Source organism: Pipistrellus kuhlii, unplaced genomic scaffold (assembly GCF_014108245.1).
Source record: "Pipistrellus kuhlii isolate mPipKuh1 unplaced genomic scaffold, mPipKuh1.p scaffold_m20_p_2, whole genome shotgun sequence".
Classification (NCBI taxonomy): Eukaryota; Metazoa; Chordata; class Mammalia; order Chiroptera; family Vespertilionidae; genus Pipistrellus; species Pipistrellus kuhlii.
Window position 1 is genome coordinate 156,469,852 of NW_023425515.1, and position 25,609 is coordinate 156,495,460.

Sequence of the window (25,609 nt, forward strand, 5' to 3'; positions counted from 1 at the left end):
GACACGCATATACATGCACACACACACACACATGTTCACACAGCCATACATGCTCCCTGATGAACACTGATTCCTAAGAATGTTGGGAAAATTTACTCATGTAGTTGATTCCTGTTAGAGGAAAAGGAAAAGAATAATTTTGCTGCAGTAAAGAATTTCTTAAGTTTCTCTGTTAGAAAAAAAAAGAGCCCAGTCTAAACTTTACAAGGTTGAGACTTGACAACCATGGCATACAATTTGAATGGTGTTCTCTGGAGTTGTGCAATGCAGCGACCCTAATATTTCAAGTAACCTTGAATTCCTGCAGTCAGTCAGGCCTTCAGTTAAGAATTTATTGATTGTCTTGCTCTGTGTGGGCGCTGTGGCACTGCAAAAGGCAGTCCTTGCCCCCAACCTAGTTAGGGAGTTGAGATCAGGATACAGAATCATTTAAGTCAGAACAGAATAAAGAGAACCTTCTGCTCCCAGGTCTTTAGTGGAGGCTGAGTGCTCCCTCTACCTACCACTGTGGAATTTATCTGTAATTCTGCAGTGCAAGGAGGGGTGGGGGTAGACATGCATATATGCTAAGATCCCTCTGAGTTCTAAGATCCTATTATTCTGAATGTGTGGTCAGCAATTTGCTTGGTGCAAATACACCTTACAAGAGAGCTCCAGGAATGGCAGAGGTCCTTTCTGACTGCTGGATGTGGAGTTGAGGGTGGGGGCTAGAGGGAGGTGGAGGGAAATGGCTCACCCATCTCCTCTAACTGGAAACAAAGCACCTCCACAACACATCTCCATGCATTTTAGGTAATGGGTTTCTTTCAAAAATGCTTAGCTAAAAAACGGAAGAGAAAGAATCACTGCCACGCTTCCAAAGCATCAATACCCAATAATGGCAGCCACTAGGTGCACATTGACTAAAGCACTGGAAACGCGGCTGGAATAACTGTGAAGGCAGACTTTTCACTTAATTCATTTCACTTCAACTTTAAAAAATGGTACACAATTCAGTTACTAAAAAGCTTCAAGTATATTTGGCACAACTTGGGTGTGCAAAGTACTTTTTACTGTTAATTAAAGAAATTGAAATAAAGTATTTCACAGTGGAAATTTAGTGTCTGAACTGAGATGTAGTCAGTGGAAAATATATACCAGGTGTCAAAGATAGTACAGAAAAGCAAATGTAAAGTATCTCATTCATAAATGTATATCAATGATGTTGAAGTACTTTTGATTTATTAGGTTATAGTATATTAAAATTCATTTTACCTATTTCTTTTTACTTCCATGCGGCTAGTAGAATACTTTAAGTACTATGTCACCCATACTGCATTTCTACTGGATTTCTAAGGTTGAGAAGCTCAGATGTTGGGGTGGGAGCAAGGTGGATTTTTAGTCTCATGCTTTGAATGCCCAGACAGGCAGAAACCCAGAAGAAAGCTGTGCATGATTTGGTTCTGGACACCACCTTAATTATGTCACTATGTTTCGTATACAGCACAGAAACAGGCAGCCTTCCCATTTACTGAGTGCTTCTGGGCCTAGGGCTGTGCTAAGAACACAGTATGCGTTTCCTCACCTCACTGTCACACAACCCCGTGTGAGGGGGGCGAGCACTGTCCCCACTGACCAGATGGACGGGGAAAGTCATGCTTATCCAGGGAAAGTGAGTTTCTCCTCGTCACACAGGCCCTGGATTTCATTCTGACTACGTAACATCAAACCTGCATAATTTCTTATTCACTACTTTGCATTTTGGTGCAGCTATTTAAAAGAAAGGTGGTGTTTGTTTGTTTTTTGTTTTTTTGTTTTTTGAGTGAATGAAGGTATCAAGTGAAGTATTTTTAAACAAATGTTTAAAAAGTAGCACCATTTAGATGTGCCCATCAGTGGCACACCTCACTTAGCTGTGCTTCACTGCATTGTGCTTCACAAATGTTGCATTTTTTACAATTGGAAGTTAGACCCCCACCAGGAAAGATTACGCCTTGCCTTATTATGATACTCACTTTATTGTGGAAGGCTGCAACTGAACCTCTGAGGTATCACTGTCTCTGAGATATGCCTGTACATTCAGATTTTTTTTTTTAGTGTTCATTTTCATACGAAGGTCTAAATGAGAATTCTATTCCACCTGGATCCCCAATCTTAACAAACATAAAAGGTGTAATTTTCATTACAAAAAAAAAAAAAGTTTCCAGACCAGAGGAGGATGCGCAGGGTGCCCTGGACAGTAATTTAGAAAGAAGCCTTGGTGGGCGAGGTGCAGAGAGAGCTCTGGGTGTGCAATCAGGAGTTCTGGGTTCTACCCTTATGCTGAAGAACCACAGGAAGCTCTCTTAGCCAAGGTAGCATCTTAAGCAAAAGCCAAGAAAGAGGGAGGACTGCCAAAAGGGACAATGGGACTTAAGCTGGGGTAGGGACTGGTAAGGTGTGGCAGAGACAGATGAGGCTGGAGAGGGAAGTGAGGACAGAGCTACACTGTCATCCAGGCTAAGGTGCCTGAACTTAATCAGGAAGACCACCTTGAAGATGAGCTCAGAAGGAGTGGTAAGCCAAGGAGTGAGGCAATTGGATTTGTGTCTTTTTAAAGATCTCTCTAGTAACATGGCAGCAGAGGACAGAAGGGGGTAAGCAACGACAGTGGTGAAGTTATTTTGGTAACCAAAGAGAAAAGGTGAGGGCCTTCCTTAAGGTGCTGGCAAGTGAGAGCAGAAATGGAGGCAGATACGAGAGATTTTATGGTGCAAGAAAAATAGCTCCTGGTGGTGGCTTGGATGGGGGTATGGTAGATGTCACTGCCTGGACCCCAGGAGGAATGGAAGGAGTGAGGTTGGCAGCTACCAGCTCCTTCAGGCCACCTGGAGAGGGGACGTGTGTCCCTGGCGACTTAGCAGAGTGGGAAGGGAAGGGCTCTGAAGACAACACTCACTCCAGGGCTCTCGGCTGGGTGGCCAAGGAGCTGGGGGGCTACATCATGGCTCCACTTCTCCCTCTGCCCAATCCTACTCACTGCCCCTTCCTTACACAGGCCCCCCCAATAAACATCCCATGCCCCCAAATCTGCCACAATGTGTCCCTCCAGAGAACACAACCCAGGGTGGTGAGCCAGGCCTTCTCCTCAGTCCAATGGTCTCGGAATGAAAAGGAACAGGCACCAGGATTACATCTCTCCTTTATACTGGAACCTCAGCTTTCAGGAGCCTCTACCTGGACCCTGAGCAGGAAGACAGTGTTTATCTAGACATGGAAAGGAAACAGCTCTGCATAACACAGGGTGATAGAGACAGGAGGGGCTCAGGGAGAAATCGCCCACCAGGTCACACTGTGAGTTCATTCGCCAGCAGTGCAGAGGGGACTAGGAGAGCTGTCAGAGGCAAGTGCTAGTGCGCCTTGATAACTTCCCAAAATAATCTCCTCCCACCATCAAATGAGATTATTCACAGCATTGGTTTCCCCAGAGTTAATCAGGGCCTAACAGCCTCTGCATTTTGCAGTTTCTTCCAGCCTTCATTCAAGCATTCATGCATGCATTGTAACAAACACCTCAGTAACAAGGATAATAAGGATACTGCCCATATATCTTCACCCACCTGTGCCCAGATCTAGGTGTGGGGTATAAATGCAACTGGTGCCTCTGACCCCAAAAGACTCCCACTGTGTCCTGGGCAAACCGAGGCTCTCAAGCTGATGTCTAAACTGCTTTAAAGGTGGAATGTAAATGGTGCTCCCAGAACATTAAGCAGGGAGGGGGAGGATGGCCCAGGAAATCAGGATGAAGGTGACATTTGAGCCTGGTCTGGAAAGACAGGTGGCAGATTGCTGGTTTCAGACTATAATGCTCAGGGGAAACGGATGCCATTAGAGCTAAAACTGGGTTTGCTGTACAGAGCCCCAAGGGACACAGCATTCAGCATGTTAGCAATGAAGACACGAGGGAGGAGCGGAGCAGTTTGGGTGCCTGAACAAGAGAGGCAGCAGGGGACCTCAGGCCGGCCGGCCAAGGAGCTCTGACCAAGGCGAGGCCCTGTCAGCCAGAGCTTCCCACACTCCACTCCGTTTGCATTTTAAGAAGTTAAACCTGCAGCATGGAGAAAAGCTATAATAGAATGGAAAAAATAGATTTCTTTTTTTAAACAATCAAGCCAACTGAAAAATGCAGGCTGCAAACATTATGTACAGTGCAACTTTATTCTTTAAGACAAATAAAGTAGATAGAATATTTGTAAAAATACATCCCTAAGGGCGGAAAAATAGAGAGAGAAAGGCTTTCTCTGGGTGGAGAAATTATGAATATTTTTTGAGGGGCTTTTAACTAATTCACAATTTCTAATGGTTCTACCTTGAACCTATACTTCATGTGTAATTTTTAAAAAGCTGCTTCCTCCCTTAAATATGATCAGGGTAAATAAATTACTTTTAAGTAGATTTTTATTCATTTTTAAGAGGAAGGGAGAGGGTTTGAGAGATAGAAACATTGAAGAGAGAGACACATCGATCGGCTGTCTCCTGCACACCCCCTACTGGGGATTGAGGCCACAACCCAGGCATGTGGCCGGACCTGGAATCGAACCAGGTACCTCTCGGTTCATGCGTCAACACTCAACCACTGAGCTATACCAGCTGGGCATATATAAATTAGACACACGTATTCAGCAGAATACTACATAGACACTGAAATGAATGAGGAAGAATTAAGGTATGGTTTTGGAAGGAAATCCATGAAAAAATAAGTGAAAATGGCAAGATGCAGAATAGTACTCAGAGTATGAGAACCCATATGTGAATGACTTTGTGTTTCTTTTGTGACCAAAGTTAAAAGCAAAACTGAATTGAGGAGAATACTGTGCACCTTTTTTACACCCTACACCTAGGCCTGAAGGCAGGCGAGAGGCCTGGACACTTCACTTACTTTCTTGACCCTGCTGCCTTTTGTCCTTTTTAACACACTCTCACCTCGGGGTATAACACAGCAATTGCTCCGAGGGCTCTTGAGCTCCTGTCCACTGATTTCCCATTTACATGGGCAGGTTTGGTGTGAGCGGTCAAATGCTGGAGCCTACAATTAACTGGTGGTTGCAGTCCCACTCACGGGCGCGGGCTACTATTACACCAAATCTTCCCCTACCAGTTTTTCAATTATCTATGACTAATGAGCACTTTGGGAACAGTTTCAGACACACACATAATCCTCTTTCCTGATGTCAGCAGCAGAAATTAATGACTGTGTGGATTGCTGGGAGACAGAAAATGCATTATAATGGTCAACAGAGCTGTTATCCTCTCCAGGAAGGGGGAGCGGGGGCAGGGTGTTGTATTAACTGGAAGGCTCAGAGTTCCTTTGTGCTCCTACAAACACGAGATGAAGCCCAGGGGGAGAGAACTGGCTCAGAGCCCATGGAAATGCCAGAGAGAGGTTCGGGCATGGGTGGCATTTGACCCTGGTTCCTCCATGCTTGGCACTGGAGCACTGGTCCCTGCTTATGTTTGCCAAGGTCAACAGGGCTATCAGATTGGCCAGGCGGTGCTAAGCGACACCCTGCTCTGCCAACAGAGAGGGTCTCTGAGTCCCTTCAGACTGAATCTACTCTCAGTTTGGTTTAAAGGTGAAAGAACAAAAATAAGAATGAGCAACTCTCAAACAATAGGCTGGAGTTATTCTCAAAGCATGCATGGTTGACATGAGTTTGTTGTCTCTCCTGGGCATAGACTGCACTGGGGTGGTTTCAAAGATGGTTAGGAACTGGTCCGAACGTGGTGGAGCCCACACTTCCATGAAGCATGAACCCACACTGAATAAAACAGAGCACCACCGTGTGCCTACGGCAGCCAGCAGACTGGCTACTGATACTTACTTTTATAAGAACTGACAGAATGAGGAACTTGACCCATACCCAGCACCTACATTCCTCTACAGAAATCTCAGTTCACTTAGGCAGGTTATCTCAGAGAGACTTTTAGATCTGGAGTTACAACTGGTACAAGACTAGTTGAAAACCTTTCCAGTAATTCTTGCTCCTGAATGAGAGTTACACATATCCTGAGCTAGTCAGAAATTATGAAAAACTCAAACCTGACATGTTCTGAAACATTATGTTGTTCACTTCCCTTCATTTAGTTCCTAAATATTTTTTACTAGGAATTAAATTATATTTTGAATTATTGATTAAATATAAAACTTGCTGCTGATATCCTCATCATTCATTACAAAAATGTTTACTGAGTACCTACTATATGCTAGGCACTGTTGTAATGTTGAAAATGCATTAAGGAACAAGACAGATAAGGTCCCTGTCTTCACAGGGCTTATTTTCAGTAGACACTATGCCGACCCAATGACTCTTCCAAATTATATCTTGTAACTATGTTGTGTAAGCAGTTCTATGACTTGTACAATCTTTTGTACATTTTATATTCCTGGCCTTGTATTCTGACCTAAAACAGGCATTTAATAAATAAACATGACATATATTTTAAGTCAAATTTTGAATGACCCTTATATTGTTTTTTCCCTCCTGTTTATCTCTTTCCCTCTTTCCTGCTAGATGAGAATAGCTCAAAGATGATTTTACTTATCTCTGTATTCTTCTCCTCAGCACCCAGCAATGTCTGAGAATAAATTCTCAGTAATGTTCATTCAACTAAATGTATATATCTCTTTTAAAGAGACCATAAGACACAGATCAATCAGCTTAGACAAAAATATTATATACACGTGCAGGTGCGCATACACACACACACACACACACACACACACACGATATATAAGTATCAATTGGGAGAGTAAAGAGACTGGATTAACTGGATTAACCCTTGAATGCCACTGAGACAAGGAATATGCTTCCTAATATAATCCTACCAGAAGTATGCTTTCACCTAATTTGGGAACAATGCAATCCATTCAGGCTTATGCATGTGCATGTACCTAGAAAATGGTTGACTAGCAGGCCCAAGCTTCTCACTATGAACAGTGCTGCTATGGTGGTAAGACAAGATGGATATCATCATCCACTGAAATGAAGGCTCTCATATTCCCCTAGCCTGGTCAAGTCTGACTCAAGAAGTGGATGCTATTAATTTCCAGGTGAAAAGATCCAGGTCTTGTAATTAATGGGTCTGAGAAAGGGGGATGGACATCAGAACAAGGCTTTAGACTTGCTCTGGCAAACCACCAGTAACTGTTGTAGGCCAGCGGGCCAACGAGTGGCACTCACAGCATGTATTTTAGAAGAGAGATATCCTAATAGTAATAGTGCCCATTGATTAAAACCTACAAGTTTCATTCTCTCTTCTTGATATTTTTCAGTTGCTATCACCTTCAATGTTAGAAAGAAACCTATGAGGCTAATATAAGAATCACTATGTGCCGAAACCGGTTTGGCTCAGTGGATAGAGCGTTGGCCTGCAGACTGACAGGTCCTAGGTTCAATTCCAGTCAAGGGCATGTACCTTGGTTGCGGGCACATACCCAGTAAGGGGTGTGCAAAAGGCAGCTGACAGATGCTTCTCTCTCATCTGTGTTTCTAACTCTCTATCCTTCTCTTTTCCTCTCTGTAAAAAATCAATAATAAAAAAAGAATCACTATGTTATAATTGTAGAAATACAAGCACAGAAGATGACATAATTTTTTCAAAAGCACCTATGTGATGAGGGGCCTGATCAGGATTTCAATCCAGAAATCTCAGATTTAAAAATCTGGCATCTTCCACTATACCACGAAGATTAAATAAGGCTGAGATTAGAGCCAGGGAGAATGCTCTCAAAGGCATGTTGACTGTCATAGGTAGAAAAGGAAGGCAGCTTCATTTGTAGGAGGTTCCTATGGAACACCATGTCCAAGGACATAAAATCCCAGCATGCTGAATTTTCTAGTTCCTTCCTTTCTTCTCCTGGGCAGGTTCCAAAATCAAAGACTCTGGACTTCAGACGGCCCTTCAAGACCATCAACTTCAGTGCATTCCTTTTGCTGTACAGACACTGAACCTTGAGGGGGAGGCAGCTTCCCTGAGGTCACTCAGTTGGAGAAGGAAACTCTAGAATCAAACCCAGGGCTCCAATGAGAGGCAGACTTCCTCCGGTTTTCCAAACCCGCTGCTGTGGCACTGCCCTCCTCTACCCATCACCAACTAGAGCAGGAAGCTTGCCTAACCAGGGCTCTAAGTCACAGGGAGATGGCATAAGTCCAATGAATTCCAAAGTGAAGGCAGCCATTCCGAAGTATTCAGAGCATGAAGTGCAGTCTTTTTAGCTTGAAATCATCCATGTTGACTCCCACAGTGACCTAATTCTCTAGATAATTGCCGATGCCCTATTTTATTTTCACCTCGCCTAAGGCCACCTCCAGAGAGCCTTTCCTGGGTAGATCATAATTAATCACTCTTTCCTCTTCAACCCCACAGCATGTTTCTTGGAATTACATCATTCAGTTCTACATAATGGCTTTGTGCCTCTTCTTCTATTTTAGATTGTAACCCGCCTTGAGGGCAGAGCTCTTTTGGAAAACGAATTCCTAGTAGACAGGAGGCTTAGCAGAGCACCCAGGAGTTCAGGTTAGGAGGTGGGCTGGCTGGCTTTACCAACCGCAGGGTTTGTTTCTTTGGGCAAGCGATTGAATTTCCCTGCTATACTTTCCTTACCTGTCAAAAGGCAATAATAATGCTATTTGTCTCCCAAAATGGTTATGAGAATCAAGCAAGAGAATACCTATGAAGCACTTCAGGATGCTGTCACATGGCAAATACATAATCAGTATATCATTATGGCTATTAAGACGTGGTGTTCCTGATGTATTGGATATCGCCTGGCACAAAGTGGTTATTCAGTTCAGTCTGGTGAGTTTATAAAGCTTGAGAAGAGATCCTTGAAGTTACAACATGTGGGGATATATGCCTGTGGGGTCATGATAGCAAACCGCAGAAACTGTGAAAGCCGTTAAAATATTCATAGCGATGGAATTCAGTTTCCCAGCACAAAAAGTGTCTCCCTGTGGTCATGTCTCCATGGCATGTCTCCAGAGTGAAATGTTTTAAAAGTGCAGATGGTGTCCTCTTTGGAGTTATTTTAAGGACCAAATGCTTGTTCCTAAAGGAAAACTTATTACTTTGAAAGCAACACCCTTGACTGTTAAGATGACCAACTCTTTTGAGACCCAGTCAAAGAGTTCTGCCACGGAGATCTGCTGCTGGGGCTGGAAAAATTAGGGAATGTATGAAAACAGCTGCCATTGTGCTGAAGATATTACCACATTTAAATCAGTGGTCTTCATAGTTTTGTGTGTTGTTTTTTCCAAGATCCAGTAAAAAAAAAAGTCTATAAAGAAAACTGAAGACTGACATGGTTTCACAATGTATAGTCCCATAGATTCATTAAAAACAAACCCCAGAATAGAGATCATTTGGCAGAAGGTTTTATTATCACTAAAAAGATAGGAGGGAGATGATCTCAAAAGAAAGGACATTCTTTTAAAGTAAATACGTTTCCTTTTATGACCTTATTTTCTCATTTCATCACACACCAGGGAACGCTTGGTCAGGGGCCCAGTGCTGGTCTCTTGTCTAGACTACTGTTTGCAAACTGCTGGTTTACAAAATGATAGCAGCCTCCTAACAATGGGTAAACCGAACAGCAAACTCTCACGCAAACAAGTTCTTCAGTGGGTCTGGTGTGAACCACACAAAATGCCAAACATCTGGTGATCTGAAGACATCTGGGGCTTTTCTACCATGTAGACCAAACATGATTCAGGTAATTGACCAAATTTTTCACTTCCCAACCAGATGTCTTACTTTCATATAAATGAAGCCAATTTTGTACTTTCATGTGCAAATAAGCTAGACATAAATTCACCCCTGGAGGGCAGAATTAATTGCTTACTCTAATGAATACAAAATAACATACTATTTCTCCCCCCTCCCTCCAACTATTTTACCTTTGGAAATGGCTTTCCACTCTTGTTTTGAAAAGCATATACTTGATCTTAGAAATATTCTCTCTTTTTAAATGTTTGTTCCTGCTTTTGTTTTGTTTTACAGTAAGGCCATGGGCTATATAATGAGGAATGTGGTTTTAGGCATCAGGATGAATTGGTTCTAATTCTGTGCACACCCACACCCAAAGCTTTGCAGGGCCTTGGGAAAAGTTATGGGGAGTCTCTGAATTCAGTTTCTGTGGTGATATAAATCATAAACTCTTCTATATGGGATACTGTGGAGACCGCAGATCATTTGTTCCTACAATGCGATTACTCTGTGTGTCTGTTATTAAGACAATAGAGAACCACCATGCTGCCCGCCTCTGGGTCTCTGTCAGAAGCACAGGTGGGTGCTATGAAAAGAGGGTGCTGTAACAGTCAAGCCCCCCCTCCCCAGCCAGCATGGTTCAATGGTTGAGTGTCAACCTGTCAACCTATGAACCAGGAGAATACAGTTTGATTCCTAGTCAGGGCACATGCTGGGGTTGCAGGCTCAATCCCCAGTAGGGGGTGTGCAGGAGGCAGCTGATCAATGGTTCTCTCTCATCATTGATGTTTCTATCTCTCCCTTCCCCTCTGAAATAAATAAAAATATATATTCTTTTAAAAAGTCAAGCCCATGCTGTGCTGACAGTCATACTATCCAACAAATGCAATGTCTTGATTCAGGGTTTATAATAACAGTAGGAGCAACTCCAACTGTGGCTAATTTGTAAAGGGAATATCACATTTATCCAAGGAAGGATCTGTCTGAAACCTGGCCTCTTTTTTACTGTCTTCAAGCACAGTGGAATTCACTCTGGTCGTGTTTGTTTAAAGAACCCATGTGGTTATCAATGACCCTCCACCTTCTATGCTGTTGTCCTGACAACCACTTATCAGAGAGAATATGGAAAGCAGAAAACAATGTGTCCCTTCAGACAGGTTTTGTAGACAAAAACAGCAGAGACAATATTCAAAAGATCAGTCTTTGTGTTTGAGAGTCCTGAAAGGGACATAATTTGTAGATTCCAACATACACATATACATTCATACATACATACATACACACATACATACATATGTAGGAGGGCTGCAGAGAGAATACAACTGGACTAGGAGAGGCTGAAATGAAGAACTCACTTGCAGTTTAATAGCTGTGGTCTTTTGATAGATGGCTACAAATATATACAGAGAATAAAGCAAAGGACAAATATATAATCAGAGAATAAGTCTGCTATTGTTATTTATCCTAAGATGTGAGATTATTTTTTTCACTGAAGTCCAAAAATACCTCAAATATATGAAGAAATGAAACATGGCTATATTTTTTAAAGTTTCCTAAAGACCATAGCTTTTGTGCCCAAATGCCATCTATCACAGAACCCAGTATATAAATCTGATCTGGTTCAAGTAGAGAAAGAAATGCCCCAAATGATGGATGTCCTAGTCCCAGCACCTGAGGGGGCCATCCAGATATGGGGGGAGATTGAGGAACAGAGGTTCAAATCTAGAACTCAATCTATGATGAGAGCCTGTCAGTTCAGAGGTTAACCAGAGGAGGATGGATGTTTGGAGCTGAAAAACTAAGCCCTTCCTAAGCTTTGCCACAGAACAAAAGCTGAAGATGTAGAAAGTATCCACTATCTACGCACTAAGACAATGACCTCATCCCAGGTAAAGGAGGACCCTGGCACCACTGTGCTCAAGAGTGTGTGTGTGGAATTTTCCAAGTTGGCAGTTAGCCAAGATGTTGGAATAAAATCCCTGAAGGCCTTAGCCATGTCGCTATGGGAATTTAGCAGGGGAAGATACCAAAAAGGACGCTCTAACTTAATGTCATTTAACTCTCCTGTCTCCTTCTAAGCCATCCAGTGTGTATGGGGAGCAGGAGATTCATGTATAATAGATTTGGGGGGAAATGCTCCAGTGATAAGAAGTTAGGAGCCCCAAGCATTACAAATGAAACAAAATCTAATTTCTCTATTTTTAAAGTCTCATCCTTTGGACACAGGACCTTAGCAAAACAAAAAAGGAAAGCTGGTCCAAAGCCCAGCATGTCACCAGCTATTCCTTCCTTTCCTAATGGCCACAGGGAGCACTGAGGGCAGAAGCGGGCAGCCCACATCAAACAGGTTTCCGTGCAGTGAGCTAAGGGGAAATGGATGGATTGTGCAGGACGCCTTTGGAAGCTGTTTCCAGGAACAGATTTTAGGGATTGTACAGCCTCTGGAAGGTAACCAAGGGTAGATAGCCATGAGGCAGTCTACCAGGCCCTAGCTTCTATGATCAGAATTGACTATTTAAAAAAAAAAAAAAACCAACACACAAAAATTGAGACCGTGAAGCCATTAAGCACTGTGATGTTTCTGCAGCTTATAAAATAATAGAACTTCATTATAGACTAGAGGCCGGTACACAAATCCATGCACGGGTGGGGTCCCTCAGCCTGGTCAGAGATCAGGGCCAAATGGGGTGGCTAGCGAGGGTTGGGGGGGATGGTGGGAGGAGGGAAGCAACCATAGGAGGTTGGCTGTGGGAGTGCAATGACCACCAGGGGGCAGCTCTTCCCCCTGGTGGTCAGTACATGTCACAGTGACTGGTTGACCGGTCATTCAGTTGATCAGTCATAATGGTCACTTAGGCTTTTATATATTGATAGATAATTCAAACAATACAGAATGATAGGAGAAAATAACCTTCCCCTAATTCTTCTCCTCCCATGGATAATTATCACCATAATATATGGATGGGCAAAAGTAGGTTTACAGATAACACAAATAAATAATACAATAATTAATAAATAATAATACAAGAATAAATTCTATGCTTCATGTACTCACAACTATAAACATATTTTTCCTTTCCCTATATTAGAAACTAGTGGAGCATATCCTTCCGAAACATTAAGATACACAGATATTTAATTTTATGTAAAAAAGATCACTTATGTGCATACTTTTAGAGTCTGTCTTTCTAATTCAATGGTATGTCACAGACATATTTACTCAGCAAGGAGTATAATACATCCTTTTTAAAAATCTGTATGTGCCATGCTATTTAACCAATCCCTTAGTATTAAACACTTAGTCTGATTCTCTCAAATTAAGAACAAATCCAGACTTAGCAAGGAAAGACATATGAGGATAATTGTAAGGGGATTAAGGGGCTCTGCAAAAGGGGGGTAGGAATTATTGCAATAAGAAGAATATTGTGACTATGAGATCCATAAGTGTTTCAAGAGTTAGACAAAAAGGGTTGTGTTTTTTTTTTTGTTTTGTTTTTTTCCCAGAGAGGAGTGAACAAAACTAGAGAGAACAGAGTATGCGGAAATGGGATGAAAGAGTAAGAATGGATAGTGCGTAACAGACTATTTTCATCTGAAGCTGGTCTATTTGTAGGGAGAAACATGTAATGGTTAATTTCATGTTACATTCACTGGGCCACATGGTGCCCAGATATTCGATCAAACAATATGCTGGGCATCTCCATAAAGGTGTTTTTGGATGAGATCACCACTTAAAGCAGTATAGTGAGCAAAACAGACTGTCCTTCCTAATGCGGGCTCATCCAATTAGTTGAAAGCCTGAATAGAACAAGAAGTCTGACACCTCTTATAACCCTCCATCTTATGAGAGAGAATCCTTCCTGACAACCTTTGAACTAGTACTGGGCTTTTTCCTGCCTTTGGACTTGAACTTAAACATCAGTTTGCCCTGGATCCGAGCCTGCCAGCCTGTGGACTGGATCTATGCCATGAGTCTCCTGGGTCTTCAACTTGCTGATTTACCCTGCAGACCTTGGTATCTGCCAGCATCCACCATCACATGAGCCAATCCTATCTTATATTGTATAATAAAGAGGTAATATGCAAATCGACCCTCATGCCCTCACAAGATGGCTGCCTATCAAGTTAGCGAAGGACAATCAAACAACTGAACAAACAGGCTGCGTGGGGTGAACAGGCCAGCAGGGGGGGGCTAGTGAGGAATGACCAAATGAATGAATAGCAGGCTAAGTGGGACAACCGTTTGGCAGGGGGTTAGTGAGGCATGACCAAATGACTGAACAAGCAGGCTGCGTTGGGTTACCAGGCTGGCAGGGCGTTAGTGAGGGACAAACAGGCTGGCAGGGGGGGACAGTTGGGGGTGACCAGGTCAGCAGGGGGGACAGTTGTGGGTGATTAGGCTGGCAGGGGGGGAGGCAGTGAGGGGTAACAAGGTTGGCAGGGGGGGTGCAGTTGGAGGTGACCAGGCCTACAGGGGGGGGTAGTATGGGATTACCACATAGCCAATTAGGAGCCAGCAGTCCAGGATTGTGACTAGCAGTCCAGGGATCGGGCCTAAACCGGCAGTTGGACATCCCCCAAGGGGTCCTGGATTGGAGAGAGTGCAGGCTGGGCTGAGGGGACCCCTGTCCCCCAGGAATGAATTTAATGCACTAGGCCTCTAGTTCATTATAATGTATACACACACCCTACTGGTCTGTTTCTATAGAGGACCCCAAATAATACAGGACTCTTAAGGGGTGCTGTAAGCTGCTCAGGTGGAGAATGGGCCAAAGTTCAGAGGCTTTGAGGAAAAACAGAACCTTAACCAAAGTTTTATTAACAAGCATTTTGTTCTAATTTTTCATTGGGGACAAGCAGTTCAGCTAATCATTCATATGGCAAAGAATGGGAATTTGGATGGTCTACATCTGGCCTTGTCCTAAGTAAACAAGTGAGGCATCCATGAGTCTTTATTGAAGTGATATGTAGAAGGGTAGTTCTTTGCAGTAAGCCATTTCCTGGCTTTCTTACACAAAGCATGTTGGTGGGGGGAGAAGGGAGCATTTCTTAACCCTCACTTTTTTCTAGGAGCTCAGGTAAAACACAACATTGTCATTTCTAATGATTCTTATTATAAACTAGAAGCCTAGTGCAAGACATCCGTGCACTAGGGAGAGGTCCCTCAGCCAGGTCTATGCCCTCTTGCAGTCTGGGACCCCTCGGAGAATGTCACCTGCTGCTCTGAAGCTCACAGGCAGACAACCCCCAAGGGGTTCTTAGCACTGCCAAGGAGATAGGAAAGGCTCCCAACACCATTCCTGGCTTCTAGCTGAGTGAAGCTCCCCCTATGGGAGTGCATGGACCACCAGGGGGAAGCTCCTGCATTGAGCATCTGCCCCCTGGTGGTCAATGCACATCATAGTGACCAGTCATTATGCCATTTGGTCGATTTGCATATTAGCCTTTTATTATATAGGATAACACTGTAGAGAACATCTCTGATTGTACCATTGCCCCAGGGCCATGGCTTATTTGAGGAGTTTAGGAATGGCACCTCTGTCTTCCCTCACTTTGACAGTGGAAACCATAAGTGTCTAATACCCTCCAGGCTAGTAGCTCACATCCTCAAGGAACTAAATAAACATGCTGAAAGTATGAACAAACACATTTCTTTAGCCAGAAAAATCAAACCTGAAACCACCTGAATCTCCTTCCTTAGGTAAATGCTCTCCCAGCCTCCTTTGATAGGGTGGGAAGAGCCCAAGTCAGGCACCCTGTAGTTCAAACACAGGCCATCATTTATTACCGTGTTTCCCCCAAAATAAGACATCCTCCGAAAATAAGACCTAGCGCATGGAAAGATAAGACATCCCCTGAAAATAAGACCTAGCGCAACTTTGGGAGAAAAAATTAATATTTTTGGGGAAACAGGGTAGCTGTAAGAATCAGGGTTATGTATAAGCTCTATGTCTCCTTATATAAGCTGGGAAGACTAGGCCCTAAAAGAAATGCTGTGAAGAATGAATCAGATGATGAATGTAAAAGGGCTCTTTATTTTATTGCCCTTTTCCCCCTCTCACATACAGAGAAAGTTATATGGAAGAAAATGATAGTATAAGGGAGGGGACCATGTTCTACTAAGTACCAGCTATAGTCCAAGCATGTACAACACACTTTTTACAGCTATACTTTACAGCTCTTATCTCATTTAAACTCTTACTGATCCCATGGAGGAGGAAGGTCATCCCCATAATACGATAAATAAACTAAAACACAGGATTGACTTGCAACTTGTCTGAGCCTCACTTCAAATAAACAGCAGGAATGGAGTTGGAGTCCAGTTGCTCTGGTTGTTGTTTGTTTGTTTTTAATATATTTTTATTGCCTTCAGAGAGGAAGGGAGAAAGGAGAGAGAGAGAGAGAGAGAGAGAGAGAGAGAGAGAGAGAGAGAGAGAGAGAGAGAGATCAATGATGAGAGAATATCATTGATTAGCTGCCTCCTGCATACCCTACACTGGGGATTGAGCCCACAACCTGGGCATGTGCCCTGACCAGGAATCAAACCTTCCAAATGTGGTGCCATCAAACTCTCTCAGTAGGAAACGGTTAGCCTCAGTCTCCAATGGGAGGCTGGTAGTGCTTCCTCTCAGGCCATGGGCAAGCAGAGGGTCCGATGCTCCCGGGTCCCACTGTTTTTCCGCTTCACATAGCCTCCTGGGACAAAGAAGGAGCAAAGAGAGAAACCAGCTATCCCTACAAAATTCACAAAATGAATTCACAGAATAGCTAGCTGACTTCTTTAGCTTGAATCATCTCCTTCACTAAAGCTAAAAGCTGGACTTTCACAGTTTTTTCCCTGAGGGAAGTAGAAAGGGAAGAGAGGAAGAGGGAGACTCCATTTATTAAACACATGAGACAATGTGTTTCTAACAAGTTCCCAGGGGTGATTCACCTTGCTCCTTGGGGAACCCACTTTGATAACACTGGTCTGATAAACTTGGTGAAAAAATAAAAAAAACAGATAAAAGAACAGAAGAATTAGCCTTAGGAAACTGAATGCTAATACTTTTTTTTTTTTTTTTGTCATTTCTTTTTCAAGTCCTAGAAAGCCCCCTGGTGATCCTGAGGCACATGGAGGTGTAAGCACAGAAACCCCAGAACAGAATGTTTATAGTTGATGTATTTAATGGCATGTGGACATGTGAACTTGACAGCTGCACCCTAGTTTAAATGGCGACCTCTTCTTTAATTTGTTGAATGACATTGGGCAAGGTCCTCTCCAGCCTCCTTCTCATTTGTAGAGTTAATAACACATCCTATATAAAAAAGAGCTAATATGCAAATGATCATCATGCTCTCACACCTGGCACCTTAAAGCCCTAGTGCTGGGGGCTGGGGACCTGAGGCCATGCCCCCTGCCCCAGCATTGGGGCTGGGGGACCTCAGGCTGGAAGACCTGAAACCACACCCCCTGAGGCTGTACTGGGGGACCTGAGGCCAGGCTGGGGACCTGAGGTCAAGCCCCGCACCTGGTGGGGCTTGACAGGGGTGAGGCCAGCCGGGTCTGGGTCTCCTGCAATGTTGAGGTGTGTGCGGGTGGGCAGGGACTTAACTCTGGGTCCTGCTTCACACCCCAGACTCTGACAGGAGGGAGATTTTCATATACATTTTACTAATTTTATTTCATCTCTGACTCTTTTATTATAAAGGACAAATAGCAATATTAAAATATTTCCTCTAATTAATTCCCTTTTAATGTGCAGGAATTTCATGCACTGGACCGCTAGTACAATAATATAAAGTATAGTGCCTGGTACATAGTAAGCACTAAATAAATGGGAGCTATTTGTTAATTAATCACCGAGTAACAATGAAGAAAAAATAACCCGTGTGAAAAAACCCTTTTCTATGACATTGAAGGCACCAAGTGCACATGACAGAGACCCTCTGGCCTCGAAAATCTTTCTAACCTTGTGTGTCATGCTGTGTAGGAGACAGTCTCCTGCTGGAAAATGAGACATCCTCTAATTACACTGCCTTGCACAAAGCAAATGTGAATGTGAACCTGGAAGAATGTGGAAGGGAAAACAAAGTGGCTGTGTGAGAGTGTTTAGAAACTATGTAAAGACAGAAATAGCAGTGCCAACAGAGCTGTAGGTACCAACAGGAAATGCACCTTCCCGGAAGGCGGGGCCATCTGACCAGGGGGAGGATGGGGCACAGCCAGGGCTTCTGGCTGCACAGCACGTGCAGGCAGGAGAAGAGAAAGGTGCAGAAAGGACACTGGTGCAGGTTGGACAGGCAAACCATGGCAACAGGGGACTAGGGCCTAGGACAATAGAAATGGGCACTTCATGTTAAAATCCAGATAAGGAAAATTGCATTTGACTCTGCATCTGAAACAACTGCTTATACTTAGATGCAAAATATGCAAACGTCCTCTTCCTGCTTAAAATTTGTAAATAGATTTTCCTAGAAAATGTGTGGCTGTGTGGGTTGCCATGTTTGAGCTCAGGCTGGTCTTTCTCTGTGGAACATCCTACTCTCATTCTTCACCTGGGCTAACCCCTACTCACCCCTTAGGAAGCAACTCAGGAGTCACCATCTCCAGGAAGGCCATCCTGAATGCCTGCCTTCTCCACACACTAAATTGTGCCAGATCCACTCTCCATACAGCCCTCACCCCTGTTGCATAACCTAATTGCCATGTTTCCTTAATTCAGTGTTTCCCAGAGTGTGTTTTGCACTCAGTAAGTTAAAAATGCTATTAAGAGGTGTTATTTAAAAGAAGCTCTTGGTGCAAATAAGTTTAGGGAATGCCAAGCTGAACTAAGTTTCTAGACTGCAATAATTCTCCGACTTCAATACAGTGGTATGCACTGAGACTCTCTAAGGAATATAAAGTATGAATCCCCAGTTGAATTTGATCATGGAAATTTTTGTTTCCTAAAAATCCTCTCTAGTTCCAGAGTGCACACTGTGGGCTATATATTTTACTGGCTCTGTTCTTTCTTCCTTACCAGACTGTAATTTCCTTGTGGGCAACAGTGTCTGCTCAATATTGCATCTCTGGTATCTATCTACCCAGCACCTGCTATAAGCTAAATACTTAGTGAAAGCCAACTGCATGTGAAAACCTAAATCATTGTCACATTATTTCCCTTCTGAAAGTTATCCAGTGGCTATTATTACTTGTAGAAAAACTCTGTCATCTTACTCCCTGGCTCATGAGGCTTCATGTTTTAAAAATGTTTTACCCCATCTCTTGCCATTCCCCTTTCTAACTACATTCTGCTTAATTGGTCTTTTTACTTCCACAGACTTGCCAAGCTTATTCCTCTCCCTGGGCCTTTGCACATGCTCTTTCTTCTGCCAGGAACACTCCTGCCTGCATGCTCATATTCTGAAACTGTCTCCATGATGAAACCGCAACTCAAAAGTCTTTCCCACCACATTTTGGCCAGAAGTTTGTTTCTACCATAACATATATCAATAGCTGCCATGTCTTGTTTATTATGGACCTGCTTATTATATGGAATCCCCACTTGACACTGTCATGTAATATGTATAGTACATTAAGTTTAACATTCTTACCCACTGCTATATTCCAAAGTGCAGACATGAATAAAATGCTTAATGAATATATATTCGTTATTGGAAGAATGCATTCAAGTGAAGTGAGCTATGTATCTCAGCAGGGAAAAGCCCCAACCTTCTCCGAGAAAAGGATTAAATTCTCACCTGCCAATGACTACCCTGTTTCCCCGAAAATAAGACAGTGTCTTATATTAATTTTTGCTCCCAAAGATGCGCTAGATCTTATTTTCAGGGGATGTCTTATTTTTCCATGCGCTAGGTCTTATTTTCGGAGGATGTCTTATTTTCGGGGAAACACAGTAGCTCTTTGACCTGGACAAAATCATTTAACTTCAAAAAGGATTCTTGTAAAACAGAAAATAATAGACTTCTGTTTTAAGCAATAGACTGAACATATTAATTAGTTATCTCTCTCTCATTCAAGATGGTAGTAAAATAAAGTGGGTATTTCTTGTGTTTTTAAAAATTGTGGTAAAATAAACACAACATAAGTTTACCATCTTTACCATTTTAGTTCAGTGGCATAAGTACATTCGGCTGGTTGTGCAACCATCACCACCATTCATCCCCAGAAGTCTTTTCCATCTTGCAAAAATGAAATTCTACATCCATTGAACAATAACTCCCCATTCTCCTCTGACAACTACTTTTTAATTTCTGTCTCTGAATTTGATTACACTAAGCACTTTATAGAAGTGGAATCATATAGTATTTGTCCTTTTGTGATTTGTTTTTGGTTTATTTCAGTTAACATAGTATCTTCAAGGTTCATCATATTACAGCATGTGTCAGAATGGCCTTCCTTTTTAAGGCTGAATTCCATTGTATGTATATGCACATTTGTTTTTATCCATTCATCTGTTGTTGGACAAAAGACGGTTGTGAATTAGTGCTGATATGAATTTTATTTATATATATAGATTATATATATATCTTCAAGTTCCTAATTTCAGTTCTTTTGGGTGTGCACACCTAGAAATGGATTGCTGAATCATATGATAATTCTATTTTTAATTTCTTGAGGAACCACCATATTGTTTTCCATAGTGGATGTGCCATGTTACATTCCCACCAACAGCGCAGAATTGCTCTGCATACTCACCAATGCTTGCTATTTGTTGTTTTGATAGTAGCTATCCTAATGGGGACAAGGTAGAAGGGGAATATCTTTTAACAGATACAAACTCACTCACAGTGCCAAAAATATGAGAAGAGGTCATAGCAGCAAAACAGTTTTGCAACTTAAAAGATAGAATGATGTATGGTAACTGATTTAACAATCCCAAGCAACCTGAATCCTAAATTACCTGTCAAGAAAGCTAAGGAGCAACATAATCTGCCTACAGATACCCACAATAAAATTTAAAAATTACAAAAAGATAGAAAATATAAACGAAGAGGTTCTTTGCAGTGTTTTTATATGCTTTTATCTCATAATATTTATATTCTAAAGGAAAAAGGAAAAAAAAATTGGTGTTCAATCTTGATAGAAGGCTTTAAAAATATAATAGATCACTTAACAAAATATCATACTGTTATTAAAATTATATTGATAAAGGGCATAATGGGAAAAATACAAATATAAATATGTAATAATGTTACTTTAAAACTGCAGGTGACAAACTAGCATATAAAGTAGGGTTTCAATTGTGTAAAATGGGCTAGAGAAAGGCAAAGTTAACATATTAAGGTATGAGAGTATTAAGGTATTTCCCGCTTTCATTTCTCTCATTGCTTTTACTTTCAAGAATTAAAGAGAGGATGATGCTGTTGTTACCAGATAGCCTTTCAGAAACCAATACTGACATATGTTGCAGCTCATGTTTCAGTCAAGTTCTTGTATGAAAGGGCCTCAGTGGGAGTGGGAGGGAGTGGGGAAGAGCCTTGTGGCCTGGGGCTGGCAGGGAGGGTTGTGAGAAAAGCTTTAGATGAGGGGGAGAACTTAATGAGGTGATAATGAGCCGAGGTGGCCAAAGCTCCTTAGGCTCCTTAGGCCCTTAGATAGATCAAGTGACTCTGGATAATTACCAATTTCAGGCTTTCTGTAGCATTTAGTGTAGTACCAGCCCAGACAGGTTTTATCTCCACCCCAGGCTCAATTAGTTGAATGCTGCAGCAGCCAGGATCTCAGCACTGAGAGGGTTTAGGGGAGCTTCTTGAAGGCAGGAGAGTGGAAAGCCATATTATTACTTAGTGTGGAACTGCTCAGAAAAGCTGAGCCAGGCGCTGTGCTGGTGCTGGGGCCTCCTCGGCAGGCACTGAGATGGGCAAGGCCCCTGTCCTCATAGAAGTATAATCTGGCTGGAACATAATTACGAGCAATCCATGAAAAATTCACATGTAATGGGGTATAAGAGGAAGTGCAGAAGATCTGTGGATTCAAGAAGCAAATGAAAGAGATGCAGAAAGAAATTAAATGTTATAAATAATGCAATAATGGATTTCACCATTCCACTCAGGGAGTGGGATAGAAATCACCTGTTTCCTGGGTTGGCTTCAGTTCCCATTTTCTCAGCAGGTGAGTATCTCCTTTTGCTACACAGGGATCTAACTGTGTACAGGCCCGCGTGCACTGAACACCTTCAGGGCACGCCATTCACAACATGACCTACCTACCTAACAGTCCCTGGGTGCCCAGCTTACTTGGCTGTATGTGATCTGCACTCTTTTCATACAACCTAGACCCTAAAATAGGCCAGTATATCAAAGAAAGATAAAGGAGCTACTGAAATTGTCCATGCTGGTTTGTCAGTTCCCACTGTGGATCTGGTTCCCTAAGGGATTTTCAAGGATAATTCTGCCTGACAAAATTTTCACAATACTGACTTTAGAACCAATTCCTCCACTTTGTTAGGTTCTACCGTACCTAAAGGAAAAAGGGTATATACTGAGATCTGATCTACTCAGGAGAGTCTCCCTGTAGGTTGCTGAGACCAGAGAGTAAGCAGAATGTACCTAGGAAGAGAGGCTGGGGAAGCATGGCCAGCAGAGGGAAGAATGTTTGTGCAGGTACTAATGCAGGAGAGCATGGAGGGAGCTAAACCTGGGACACAGAAAGAGCAGGAGGGAGAAGGCAGCTTAACTGACCAACTATAGACCCAACTCTGACCCAACCTACAAGGCCTCTTCACTTACTAACTCCAATATTAAACCAGCATTTCCTAGGTCTCCCAGAGCCTCTTTAGACTCGAAAGTTGCTTTTCCTTTTGTTATTTTTATTTTGTTTATCCTCACCCAAGGATATTTTCCCACTGAGTGAAAGGAAGGGGGAGAGATAGAGAGAAACATCCATGTGAGAGAGACACATCAATTGGTTCCTCCCGCATGTGCCCTGACCAAAGCCAGAGATGGAGCCTGCAACTGAGGTACATGCCCTTGACCAGAATAGAACCAGAATAGGACCTTTCAGTCTGTGGGCTGACTCTCTATCCACTGAGCCAAACTGGCTAGGGCACCCTTCCTTTTGATTCACAACATTTAATTCTTCCCACTCACAGGGCCCTTCATCAAGCATTGCCAGGTCAGGTCCAGAAACAACTGTAGGCTGCCTTCCAAATACTAAGCACTAAACATTCTCCCTACGTGGCAGTGCTGTTGTGCTACTTGTCTCTTGTTCCTCAGCTTCATTCAACTATTCAGACCTGCGTGGGCTTTGTCCAGGCAGGGCCATCACAGTTAAGCCATATACCAGAGGACATTCACATCATTAGGGACAAAGTCAGGGTTGTCTGCCAGTGGGAAAAAGCTAGGCTCTAAATCCAGCTTTTGCTTGGTTTTTCAATATTGTCAAGTCACTGTCCACCAGTGATTTAGAGAAAGTTCTAGAGCTAGATCTACTGGTTTCAACTCCTGTGTGACCTTGGGCAAACTAGTTAACCTCTCTATCCATCTGTTTCATCATCTGCAAAATGGGGATAATAGTTTCTTAGAAGGCTGGTGAGTGAGTTATGTGAGCTCTTACACATAAAGCCCTTAGACAGTTCCTGGCATAGAGAGTACTCAATACTGACTAACTTATTATGCTAATGCACTTGCTGTTTCCCCAAACCAGATGAGTCACCCTTTTTATTGGTTATGATGAAATACAGCTACAAGTCCAAAAAACAGTGGCATTAAAAAATGAGAGAGAGAACAAGTTCTCTCTCATGTAAAGGAGCCCAGAGGTAGACAACCCCAGGCTGGTACAGTTGGGCCATAAAAGCTCCCTGCTCAGTCCTCCCTGGAGAACAGCCCTGGTCTTCCTCATCTAAAATGTCTGCAAGAGTGCCAGCCTCTAGACACCCACATGATGCAGGCAGCAGGGAAAACATGACCTCTCCTCACCACCACCCCCTTTTAAGCAGACTTCTCAGGAATCCCACAGGACACTTCTGCTTATATCTCATTGGCCAAAACTCAGATAAACATTCAAAGTGAAATAGGAGTCTGGGAAATGTCATCTTTAAGGAGCTGTGTTAATAAAAGTTCTGAGTTGTATTAATGAAAGGGATGAGATTCTGTAGATGAGGTGAGCATTTAGCATTCTCTCTACTACCGGCCATGTACCACGAGCCAGTGGTAAAGTTGGAAGTTGAGCCCAGTCCTGTCCCTCCTTATCAAAGCTTTGGGTACAACACATCAAAGGACATTTTCAAGCACATTTTCTCAGGACCTAGAAAGCTGCCTCTACTTTATTTTGAAAGCATACCCCCTTTAAGGAAAATGTAACTGTATGGATCTGGTTCACTCTAAATTATTGAAAAATTGATTTTTTTAAAAAAGTGTTTGCTAGCCAAGACTTTTTGAACCATCTTCATGAGCTTAAAAAATAAAACCACTCTTTCTTTTGAAGAGTAGAATCATGTCTTTGCCAATGAAGAGAGAAAAACAGAACCCTCAGATCAATGTGTTTACCATTTCATTTGTGATGGATAGCCTGTCTTTTAAGTCTGACTTTCAAAAATAAAATAAAATAAAATAAAATAAAATAAAATAAAATAAAATAAAATGAAAGCCCATATTCTCATCACTATCATGGTGAATTGCATTTTAGAACATATTATTTACTTCATATTAATTATGGACTATCAATAATTTGAGTGCTTTTTATTGCCAAATCTTTTAAAATAATGCATGTGATAGTAACTCTTCATGGAGGCATTACTTATGGAAGCATTTTTCCCCCCACAATCACAGGGATATAGAATAAGGCTCATAAAAAAGTCACATCTGTGATTGAACATCCTTTTCAAATAAACATTATAGTACTGAACAAATGCACTTTTATTCCCTGGCAAGCTTATCAGACTTCTGCTGTATTACAGAGACGATCCACAAGGAGCTATTCCTTTAAAGCCAATGGAAAGAAATAAAAATGATGGAGTAGGTGGACTGTACTTGAAAAAAGGGCAGGAAGAAAGAAGATACAAGGGAGAGTGCAGAAGATACATTGAATCTGGCCCTAGTCAGTGAGATGAGTCAGAAAACCAGTAAGCCAAATGATTCAGCACCATCCCCATGAAAAATGCATGGACTAAAATGACGGGGGATGTAATTTACTGTTAAAAAGCATCAGCTTTTTGGAATGAGACAGGCCTAGTTTTGAATCCGTTCCTCCACTAAATAACTATGTGATGTTGGGCCATCCCATTTCCATATCTGTAAAACACAGGTAATAATCCTACCTGTAGCTCATTGGTTGAAAGTTTACCTGATGGTTCATGTAAAATGCTGGGCAACAGTCCCTGACACATAACACACACTCAATTAATGATAAGTTTTATGTCCCACCTCTCTTTACCACAGACATCCTCCCTTCAGAACCCTACCTGCATCCTTCATTTTTTGCCTTTAAAAAAAGCCAATTTGCAGGAAGTGCAGATGGAGGTGGAAATGACTATTTAAATTCATCTCCCTAGGACTTCTAATTTCATTGAAGTTGGAATAATAGTGAGGAAATTGCTTTGGACAAGGGTTTCTGTTCTCGCTATTCATTTAAACTGTCACTATCTGCTAAAAATGAAAATGCAAATTCTGAACAAAGCCAAAGTTTCATCTAGGACAGGAAGGCAACTTTAAGTTTGGCAAAAATTAAATGGATATGCCACTTACTGAGCTGGCACAACAGAGGTACCTCAGAAAGCAAAGAACAAAAATCAAACCAGATACAGAAAAATAGACAATTTATTAAGATCACAGTAGAAAATAAGCCTGTTGAGATAAAGTTTGAAGTTATAATCACAAATTCCTCAGAAGTTATTCTCATATCCTTGTACTCACTTTTCAGTAATAACAAAAGTTCATGTTTTCTCCATAGTCTACACACACA

General features: G+C 42.2%; 1 protein-coding gene across 6 annotated transcripts in view; it reads right to left on the bottom strand.

The window, feature by feature from the left end:
* Positions 1 to 25,609, bottom strand: part of FGGY (FGGY carbohydrate kinase domain containing) — a 398,623-nt gene that overhangs the window by 197,501 nt on the left and 175,513 nt on the right. The window lies entirely within an intron of this gene.